The sequence below is a fragment of the Labrus bergylta genome, chromosome 16, assembly GCF_963930695.1.
Source record: "Labrus bergylta chromosome 16, fLabBer1.1, whole genome shotgun sequence".
NCBI classification, from domain to species: domain Eukaryota; kingdom Metazoa; phylum Chordata; class Actinopteri; order Labriformes; family Labridae; genus Labrus; species Labrus bergylta.
In genome coordinates, this window is record NC_089210.1 from 19,310,918 (window position 1) to 19,322,168 (window position 11,251).

The following is an 11,251-nucleotide window of genomic DNA, read 5'->3' on the forward strand; positions in this document are numbered from 1 at the left end:
TTTGGAAATGGATGATGAAGAGGAACACTTTGCTGAGAAAGTAATGCTACTGAAAAATAGCTTTTGTATTATATTCAAGTCATTCTTTGACAGCCTTACTAAGAGGCAAAAAAATGATTTAAGCAGAGGCATATTGGACATGGAGGGGAAGAAGAAGCTGACCAGCATGTATGCAGATGTGCTGAGATTTTCCGTAGAGACAGTCGCTCCACTGTATTTTCATGATATCGTTTGCAACGAGTTGAACTTAGGTTTAGGTCATAGAAGGGCCAGTAAAATCTACAATGAAAAAATGGAACAGAATTTAAAAGGCTCCTTCAGCGAGGCTTTCTGGGAAGTGGTTGGTGCTGACGCATCGATCAGAGTTACTCCCACATTTGCAGAGGCTTTCCTCAATATGTTCACCAATGACGATGACTCCATTATCTTAAAGGCTATGAAAGATTTAAAACAACCCTTTGTTGTCCATTCTGGTACCTGTGCCAAGTGCCCAAACTGCAGAGCATGCAGAGGGGTGTTCAAAGGTGTCATAAGGACATTGAAAGATGTTCTCAAAAGCCTTTGCAAACAAATTGACACTTCAAGGAGCCACAGAAATGCAGATATCAAAAGTGAAGTCCCAGAGAAGAAGTCAGTCAAGTGGCGGAGCAATGAAAAGATCGACACAGAGCAGGGGATAATTAATATGGACACAACTCCGTCCCTTTGCAATCATTTGGAAATGGATGATGAAGAGGAACACTTTGCTGAGAAAGTAATGCTACTGAAAAATAGCTTTTGTATTATATTCAAGTCATTCTTTGACAGCCTTACTAAGAGGCAAAAAAATGATTTAAGCAGAGGCATATTGGACATGGACGGGAAAAAGAAGCTGACCAGCATGTATGCAGATGTGCTGAGATTTTCCGTAGAGACAGTCGCTCCACTGTATTTTCATGATATCGTTTGCAACGAGTTGAACTTAGGTTTAGGTCATAGAAGGGCCAGTAAAATCTACAATGAAAAAATGGAACAGAATTTAAAAGGCTCCTTCAGCGAGGCTTTCTGGGAAGTGGTTGGTGCTGACGCATCGATCAGAGTTACTCCCACATTTGCAGAGGCTTTCCTCAATATGTTCACCAATGGCGATGACTCCATTATCTTAAAGGCTATGAAAGATTTAAAACAACCCTTTGTTGTCCATTCTGGTACCTGTGCCAAGTGCCCAAACTGCAGAGCATGCAGAGGGGTGTTCAAAGGTGTCATAAGGACATTGAAAGATGTTCTCAAAAGCCTTTGCAAACAAATTGACACTTCAAGGAGCCACAGAAATGCAGATATCAAAAGTGAAGTCCCAGAGAAGAAGTCAGTCAAGTGGCGGAGCAATGAAAAGATCGACACAGAGCAGGGGATAATTAATATGGACACAACTCCGTCCCTTTGCAATCATTTGGAAATGGATGATGAAGAGGAACACTTTGCTGAGAAAGTAATGCTACTGAAAAATAGCTTTTGTATTATATTCAAGTCATTCTTTGACAGCCTTACTAAGAGGCAAAAAAATGATTTAAGCAGAGGCATATTGGACATGGACGGGAAAAAGAAGCTGACCAGCATGTATGCAGATGTGCTGAGATTTTCCGTAGAGACAGTCGCTCCACTGTATTTTCATGATATCGTTTGCAACGAGTTGAACTTAGGTTTAGGTCATAGAAGGGCCAGTAAAATCTACAATGAAAAAATGGAACAGAATTTAAAAGGCTCCTTCAGCGAGGCTTTCTGGGAAGTGGTTGGTGCTGACGCATCGATCAGAGTTACTCCCACATTTGCAGAGGCTTTCCTCAATATGTTCACCAATGGCGATGACTCCATTATCTTAAAGGCTATGAAAGATTTAAAACAACCCTTTGTTGTCCATGCTGGTACCTGTGCCAAGTGCCCAAACTGCAGAGCATGCAGAGGGGTGTTCAAAGGTGTCATAAGGACATTGAAAGATGTTCTCAAAAGCCTTTGCAAACAAATTGACACTTCAAGGAGCCACAGAAATGCAGATATCAAAAGTGAAGTCCCAGAGAAGAAGTCAGTCAAGTGGCGGAGCAATGAAAAGATCGACACAAAGCAGGGGATAATTAATATGGACACAACTCCGTCCCTTTGCAATCATTTGGAAATGGATGAACTTTATGAGTTTGCTAATACAGAGGAAAACTTTGTTGAGCAAGAAGCAGAGAAGAAGTCAAAGTGGTGGAGCATTTTCTTCAAACAGAAAAAGAATAATGTGCAGCCAACTTCTGACGAACAAGTCAGAGTCAAGTCAAATAGGTGGAGCTGGTTTAAGAAACTGAGGATGAATAAAGTGCAGCAAGTTGGAGTCAAGTCAAATAAGGGCAAGAAGAAGGAGGAGAAAAATACTCCATGGCGATTCCTCTGTTGCTGTGACTGCGAAGTCTTGGAATAGCCCCCCCTCTATACCTCACCAACCGTTCATTTTCTCCCCTTTTATCTCCCCCTTTAGCTCCACCCCCTCCCCAAACCTTTCACTTTATCACCTTATTCCCTCAGTTCTATAAAAACTGAAGCTGATAAAGTTGATTGTTGAAATTATAAATAGTGCACAACAACTGCACAACTTATTGAAAAGTAATTAATATTAGACCCTAGCTTTCCCTTTTCTACCTTTTAATCCTTGTCTCTCTTATTTAGGTTTACTCCGGGTGCTCCGGTTCCCCTAACACGAATTCTTAATTCGACTATAAAAAAAAATCCAATTTGAAAAAGAATAAATAAAGTAATTGACTTGAACCAGAAAATGACATGGAAAAAGTGATTATTTGCAAGTTATCTTAGGTTGACTGTTTTTTCAGAGTTGATCTATGCCACCCACCATTCTGATGTAGGCTACTACACAATGTCTTCTGTTTCTGTCAAAAGAAATCAAAACATTTTAACCCTAACAATATACTGTCTCCCAATTTGGTGTCTTACTACAATTTAACTTTTGTAATGGAACTTTTAATCTTTTCCTGTATATTATATTAATTGAAATGTCTTTGTTGCCATTTAACAGGGGATCCAGCCAGAGTCAGTGGATGAGATGGTGGTTCGGAAACCAAAATTGAAGTTGGTGTCAAATCAGGTGTAAAATCCACCTTGTATGCAGCATATTCAGGTGAGTCAACCATATGAATGTTATTCTAAACATCTAGGATAGGATAGGATAGGATAATACTTTATTGATCCCCAGAGGGGAAATTCGGGCGTTACAGCAGCACAGACAAGAAAGCTCAAATACACATTAAACAGAATAGATGAGATAAATAAAAATAAAAATAAAAAATAAAAACAGGGGGTATATACAGTACAAAAATGAATGTTGAAGTTAACTGGGGGGAATTGAGAATTGAAACAGTATTTGAAGAGAATGACAAGATAAAGTGACAAGTGATGATTAAAGTGACTTGGTATGATAAATAAATGGTATAATATAGTGCAATATGAACAATATAGTGTAATATAATGAAATGTTTTATAATATAGACTAGTATAATAATAAATATATAGAATGTACAGTATATATGTATATATATCTATGTATATACGCACACACCTTGAGGATCCTGGGACTGATGTTGTCTGGTCCACTGGCTTTTCTGATGTGGAGTCTGGAGAGTTCTCTTTGTACCTGGCTGGTAGTAAGAGTGAGAGTGGGACAGTGAGCGGGGTGAGGGTGAGGGTGGGCTGTCCTTTGAAGCTGCTGATGAGGAGCTGAGAGAGGGGGGGGAGGTGGTCAGGACCTTGATGGGAGGAAGAGGAAGAGCAGAGTCTCCAGCAGAGGTGTGCAAACAATTGCAGTTGGCAGTTCTATTAAAAACACACAAAATATAACTGATGAATCCTCATATAATCTTGTGTGGTGGGGCCCCTTCCTGACCCGGGTGTGATGTCTGTTGGAGAGAAATTGAAAGACATTTAGCCACAGCTGGGGATCTGTAAGATTCTTCATGGACTTGAGGAACTCACCATGGTGGAGTCCAAATTTGGTCTTGTGCCCTTCGGATCAGTTCTATCATACCAGTGCCCCTTAGAGGCTACTAGGGAAATAATGAAACATCCAAATGCCCCAGAATTCCCTCTGCTGCCTGTTGAAGGCTACAGGTTTCTAGCTGACTTTGAGTTTACTGCTGACTATGAGCAGCATTACCACCTTGAGAGCCTAAAGGTGTCTCACGAACTCTCTGCTGCCATAGAAGCTGAGACCAGGCAACAGTCTGTCAGCCCGCTGTGGGTCTCAGTACGAAAGCCAAGAGTGACTGCCAGCAGGTTCAGGGAGGCATGTCATGTACGTGGTGAGTTCTCAGCAAAAGCCCTGGCAGCGCATATTCTTAAAGGAGCGCCACAGACCCTGGCAATGAAAAGGGGTCTGAAGCAGGAGCCTGACATAATAAAACAGTTTTCTGATTTGTTTAATTTGTCTTCATTGTGCACCCTGATGCACCTCACCTTGGTGTCAGCCCAGATGGCAAAGTTTTTGACCCGACTGAAACTCCACCATTTGGACTGGTGGAAGTGAAATGCTGCAGTACCGATTCTGTTGCTGAGGTTAAGCACCTAACACCAGTCAGAGGTCAGGCCACACTTAAAAAGGGTCATAAATATTACTGGCAGGTTCAGGGCCAACTTGCCATCAGCGGACTGGAGTGGTGTGACTTTGTAACTGACACGCACACACACAGATCTCACAGTTCAGAGGGTCTGGAGGGATGAAGACACCATTCGTTCAATGAGGCAGCAGCTTGACATGTTCTATTACAACATCTATATGGATGTGTTTCTCAAGTCCAAACATTGAGTACTGTATGTGCTATCAATGCAGTTTATGAATTGTTGAGTGAAAAATCATAACCTTGTAAATAAGACTGTTTAATTAATGTTAAATGAAATGTTTACATGTGCCTTTTAATGAATTAAAACTAAAATGTATTTGTGTAACTGACTACAGTTCTGTTTTTTATGCTGCACTAAATAGTTATTCTACTTGACATGCTGTGATCCCATTTTAGATAAAAATGAGGAATATGTGATGTGAGGGTCTGTGTTTACTTCTTTTTTATTCAAATGTTAATCTCTTGACTTTGTAATGTAAATAAGTAACATATCATACACAAAATAATGAACATCACATATATACAATTCATGTGTTAATCTCTTGATTTGTAATGTAAATAACATATAAACAAAATAATATACATTACAGATATACAATTCATGTATACATTACATTTGATTAATTGTCATTAATAACTGGGGAATGTGCTAAATCCAACCAGCTAGACAGGCTTGTCACCTTTGATGTCCAGGGGGCCTTGGTAGTTCGTCAACAGGCAGCAAACTGCCCATAGTTGGTTGATGGAGCCGGCCAAGGAGAGAGGAACAACCCCATCCCAGATATGGTATTCCTTGACACGTCGTATTATCCTCTCCACCAACACTCTCAGGCAGGCAATAGCTTGAGTTTTTCCAGTGTCTGATGTGCTGAGCTGAGGGGCGGTTTTTAGTGGGGGGATGATCAGTGATGCCCCTACCTCTGCCAGCATATCCTCAATTAAAAACCCTTTGTCATTTATTAGAAGACATTTGTTTTCTATTGAACCCCGTGAAGTCATGGAGTCTGTGGACAGTGTCAGCTTCACACCAAAAAATTTAAGTATTAGAAAAAATAGTGTCTAAGACTGGCATCTATTATGATGAGCTGCAGCTACCTTGTTCAATATTATTCCTGCAGATGTGGCTAATAACAAAAAAAACACCCTGAACTGTCACATGTAGTTAACTGTACATTTTGTCTTGTCTGAGGCATTAATTGAACACCTTTGTATTTCTCCTATAGACACAGTGTGGATTATTGGTGACTGGTCCGTCGAGGTGCCCAGAGAGCTGCAGAGACAGAGGAAGAAACCTGAGCTTCAACAACATCTGCATTTGTTGGTTCTTCTGGGGTGGATTTCGGTTGCTTCTCTTCAACAGCTCGCTGTGAGGGAGGTCTCCCCCGGATGGCCTGAGTGATGACACCCACAGACTGAGAGCTGAGACGTGTTTTAAGCCTCTTGACAAACCGTTACACCGCGCCCGCCTGTCAAGCTGGTCAGCTACACGCCTTATTGTGAATAACTCTTATCCTTCATCAAATCAAAACTGATGAGTCATCAAAACATTCACCCCCCGTACAGTGTGTGTCGATCGAGACATGAGCTAATCACACCTATTTGTTTGTTTTGTACCAAGCTGTAAACATGTTAATCTCTGCTATAAAAACAGACTTTTTTTAATGTTGTTTTTCAGATTAAATAAATATTTCTATATAAATGCACTCCTTTATGTCTACTTATGAGTATACATTTCAGATTTGAAATGACAAGACTAAAATGTGCATTAATGCTCAACTCAATAGCTTAGGGAAGGAAGTCTACTTTTACACAACTTTTTATTCTTTTGATAAATACTAATGCAGTTCATTTCTTAAAATGGGATGGAACAGAGTCATTGCAAAATGATGACCTTAAACACAGCCCCATTCTTAAATCAATATACATGGAGAGTAAATAAGATCAATAACTTGTGAATAAAAGCACAGTTAAAAATGATTTAGAAATGTAGTCTTCCCAGATCAATATCACATAATATCAACTTCTCCCATCTAAACTGGACAAAGGGTTTTAAAATGGGAAGAAAATGGTTTGATTGCAAGTTGTTTGGAGGAGATCTATTTTTATTTGAACAGCTGAAGCATGAATACAGTCTTCCAAGGTGCAAACCCTCCTCCTCCTCCTGAAGCTTGTGGAGCTCCTTGATGTACTGCTGTCTTAGCTGCTGGCGATCTTCTCTCACCAGAACTTTGACTGTTGAAATGTCATTCTGAAGAAGCTCGAACATGTGACACGGATCCAGGAGAACATGGACTTTTAGTGAGGGGTCTTCAGGATGGCAAAGAAAGAGAGAAAATATCAGTTATTCATTAAATCATTTTTTTTGTTCTCATCTATTTTTCTGTATTCATCTGTGTGTAAGATTACATTTATAAATTCAACAGTGTACTACCCAGACAACAAAGGTCCAGTATTCAGGTAATCAACATCTATTCAAAGTTAAGAAGATAAACCTTATTGTAATCATTCTATTTTCAGCTCTCTCACTCACTCACACAATGATATTCCACATCAAATGATCTCAGATTTTGGGTGAGGAAAAATTAAGCAGCTTATTGTGGATAGTACTTCATCTTAACATGAAACAAATATAACCTGAATTATTTAAATCATTAACAGGTCCCAACTCTCTGTGCTTTAGTACAGAACATACAGTAACTCATTTATTATTAACATGAGCTCAGTACATGGCTGTATTCTTCAAACTATTTCTTATACTTTATATCTATGTGCTTTATATCTTATTTTCATTCCATATGTTATTTATATTTTATATTTCTACTGCTATATTCTGTAAATGAGTTCAGTGAAAATTAATATGGTTATTAATATAGTTACACAGTACACATTGCTGCGAGAGCTAAAAGCACTGCTAGGGAGAGTCAGGATGGGATAGGATGTGGGTAATGGAGAGAGAGAAATAGGAGAGGAGGACAACAGCAAACACAGATGCAGAAGCAGGTCAGGTCAGAAAAGCACATTTCCTTAGAAATAGGCCTCATTTCTATTCTTCTGTGCTTTGTAGACAGGACATCAAGCACAGAGGCACTGATCCAGAGTGGCTGAGAATGCCTCAAAGACTTGGCTGTACCACACACAGCATGGTAAGTTACATTTTTACCTGCATAATTTGTTCTATCATGAATAATCTTTTTTTCCCCCCATTTTCTTTCTTATTTCCTCAGCTACTTGTTATTATATGTGATCTTATTGTGTTGTGCATAATTCAATCACAAAAAAAGAATAAATTAACAGGTATATCTGTGGATATTTAGCTAATTTGATCAATGATTGCTTTACTTTTTAGGGATGTTTTGTTGACTGTGCTGCAAATAAGAAAGGCAGGGCAAAGAGAGCTTTTCTTGAGGTCGGAGTGACTGTATACAGAAAAGATTACTTGGAACGGCACGTCACTGAAGCACCACCAGGAGAGCATCAGATGTCAGGCCTCTTGTTTCATCTGGTGGGTTCTGATTTCAACAGCCGTTTTGTAATAACTTCAGTATATTCAAATCCATTTTTAATAACTTTGTCATTTACAGGCATCTCAATGATGGATTCCTCTGAGCCAACTGTTGTTTTAGAGCACGAGGCAATCATTGGTGGGTTCAAGGGCCTTTACTGGCTCATAAAAAAGTAACTGGCCCCCCACACAAACTACCCAAAGCTGTTGAGCCTGGCTGAGCTTCTAGGATGTAACTATTTCAAGAGATTAAAGGTAAAGGTCCCCTAGCCATAATTTCAAATTTAATTCAATCTTAACATTAATGAATACATTTTTTAAATATTTTATATTTTACTTTTCCCAACGTCAGATTGACCAGAGGAATAATTATAGATCTCATCGTATCATTGACGGAATGCTTGAGATCTTAGCAGGAGTCATCGAGGAGCCGACTTCCAGGCTAGCACTGATGTCTCTATGTCCAGACTGCTTCATTTGCATGTCTGCTATAGGACCATTTATTTTGTCTGATTTTAGAATTGCATACATCCTTGGTCCGAATGAACTTTTAATACTAAATACTTGCCTTTGCTTTCTCTCAGATACCTGGATAAAGAGGGACATGTGTTGAGTCAATTCCTGGACTTGGTCTCTATTGACGATGGCAAAGCAGACTCTGTGTTGTGACAGCCATCAAGGATGTAATCTTGAGGAAGGGCCTCCCAACAGAGAAACTCTATGGACTTGGGACTGAGGGGGCAGCCGTGATGACAGGTAAATATTTAATGCCTATGTGAGCTTGTTTTGTCTGTTGTATCCCATGCTTGTCACTCATTGATTTTATATACATTTTGGCGGCGTGTGAATGGGGTCCCTATTCAATGGGGGTGAATAGGGACCACCTTTAAGAACTTCATTTATTTTTCAGAAACAGTGCAAATCGTACTGCAACACTCGGGGCAGCATCGGCTACCCTGGGTGTCAGTGATCTGAAAATAAAGGTAATAGTTATTTGATACCATTGTAGTTATCTTCTGTCTATTCATAACTAATCATTCTGTCCTTTATTGCAACATTTTCAGGAAGTGAAGGATACAAGCTGGCTCTTTCAGCACAGGGTCATCGAGACCCTACTGAGGAACTTGAGTGCATTCCTTGGAGCCTTGGCAGAGGAGGCAGAGATGAGAAGATGTCCAGTGGCAAAGGGACCCTACACATTCTGTGCTACATACAGATAAAGCGGCAGCAGTTTACCTCCAGGCTGATGTTTTGCCCCACCTCGCATGTCTGTCCAAAATCTTTCAAAAAGCAAATGTCAACTTTTTACAAATCAAGGAGCAGGTAAGCTTAATGTGTTTATTATCTATATTATCATCTATTTATTCAAATCTGTTTGATTTCACACATTGAAATGAGGGTTGTTTGCAGGTCTGACCAATACTTAACAGCATCTTTTCTTTTTTATATATAGGTTCCTGTCACAATTCAGTCTCTGGCTGGACAGACTCCACTCCCTGGATCATGCCTGCCTCGCCTCCATCAGGACCTCGATGATCCCCAAGGACTCGGAGCCAGCACGAGGAGGAGAGGAATAGGAGAGGGCGAGATGTCATGAAGCGCTGAGGGAGGAGCAGTGAGCCAGAACCCAGCGAGAGGTAAATGTCCAATTTTGAAACTATGAATGAGAGAAAATGGAATTTATACTCCTGAATAGACTATGGCCTGGCCCTTAATGACGGAGGTAACAGTGGGTGTAGGCTCTTTCTAAAAATATGTTGATTTATTCATTGTAGGTCATCCACCCTTACATAACTGGCCTGGAAACACACCTGGAGAGGAGGTTTCATGATCTGGACATTCTTGGGGCCTTCAGTATCTTGGGACCCGCACCGCAATCAACCACTCTACAAGATGATACAATCAACATCTCTCATCTGCGGACTCGCAGGAAATGTTGCCCTGAACATGAGAATGAGGTCCTGCAGGAGTGGTCCTCGTTCAAAAATCATGTCCTTCCTGGGGCATTCACGGTGGGTCAATTAAGCTGATTCTGACTACAATCAACTACAGTTCACAATACACACACATAGACTAATGCCTTGGTAAACCAAATGTTGTTTCAAGAACAATAACCAGGAGATCATGAGTCTGCTGGCAAGCGAGTTTGATGAGTGGACCAACCTCTACCCCTGTCTGAGCCTCCTTGCAGGCATTGCACTTGTTTTACCCGTTTCCTGTGTCAATTACAACGTGATTTCTCAACGGTGAACAGGGTAAGAGCATGACCTTGAACAGGACAACAAATAATCATGCATTTTCTTCATATTAGTGCAGTTTGTGGTATTTTCTTTGCTTTATCCTCAGGTGAAAACAGACCTGAAACCAGCTTCAAGGTGAACACCTGGCTGCCTGCCTGAGGATCTCCATAAACGGACCCCATCCTGAGGCCTTCTCATGTAATAGGGCATTGGAATATTTTTTCAGAAAGCCCCATAAAATAAAATGTTCAAACACATCTTGCAAACTTTGCAACAAGTAGGCTGTGGAGCAGTCAAATGAGCGCTCTGTATATAATTTGAAAGTAAGGCACAACTGGCTTTCTGTCAGGCTGTCACAGTCTGTAGTAAGATGCCAAAGGGGAAACATGTTATGCTATTATTTGGATTTATTATTTATATTTATTTATGTTATATTTGAATAAACAAATCTAATACCCCGATCTTATGAACATTCTATTATTATTATTATTATTGTTATGTATGCACTCGGAAACACTGGGCAGGTACTATACTGTACTATATACTATAAAATGAATGTACAACTTCAGGACATAATTCAGTAAACTTACCCATGTCCCTCCGGCTTGTGTCACTCACATGCTCCATCATTTCTACATTTGATTTTATACAGAAAATGATTAAACTGTTTCCCCTGTATTAGAGAAGCCTGCATGTTTTATGACGCTTCCTCTTGTTTCCGTGCAGCAGATTCTTCAGAGGACCCATTCAGCTCCCGTCAGGATGAATCCTCAGAGGGCGTGAGTCACAACTTTGTGGTGGAGGGTCTCCTCCAGGGGACCAGAGATTTAAGCATCACACCCAGAGACAACCAGGGGGACGTGTTT

At 40.2% G+C, this 11,251-nt stretch overlaps 3 long non-coding RNA genes across 3 annotated transcripts; all 3 read left to right on the forward strand.

Annotated features, from left to right (window-relative positions):
* Positions 1-6,346, forward strand: LOC136183117 (uncharacterized). Its single transcript, XR_010668934.1, has 2 exons — positions 1-3,148; positions 5,867-6,346. It is a non-coding gene; the product is annotated as an uncharacterized lncRNA (long non-coding RNA).
* A 1,306-nt stretch (positions 6,347-7,652) lies between these two features.
* LOC136183118 (uncharacterized) lies at positions 7,653-9,000 on the forward strand. Its single transcript, XR_010668935.1, has 4 exons — positions 7,653-7,786; positions 7,990-8,145; positions 8,225-8,400; positions 8,498-9,000. It is a non-coding gene; the product is annotated as an uncharacterized lncRNA (long non-coding RNA).
* Positions 9,001-9,658: 658 nt separating this feature from the next.
* Positions 9,659-11,251, forward strand: LOC114918036 (uncharacterized). The gene is made up of 5 exons (XR_003806670.2): positions 9,659-9,782; positions 9,921-10,157; positions 10,252-10,400; positions 10,492-10,583; positions 11,112-11,251. It is a non-coding gene; the product is annotated as an uncharacterized lncRNA (long non-coding RNA).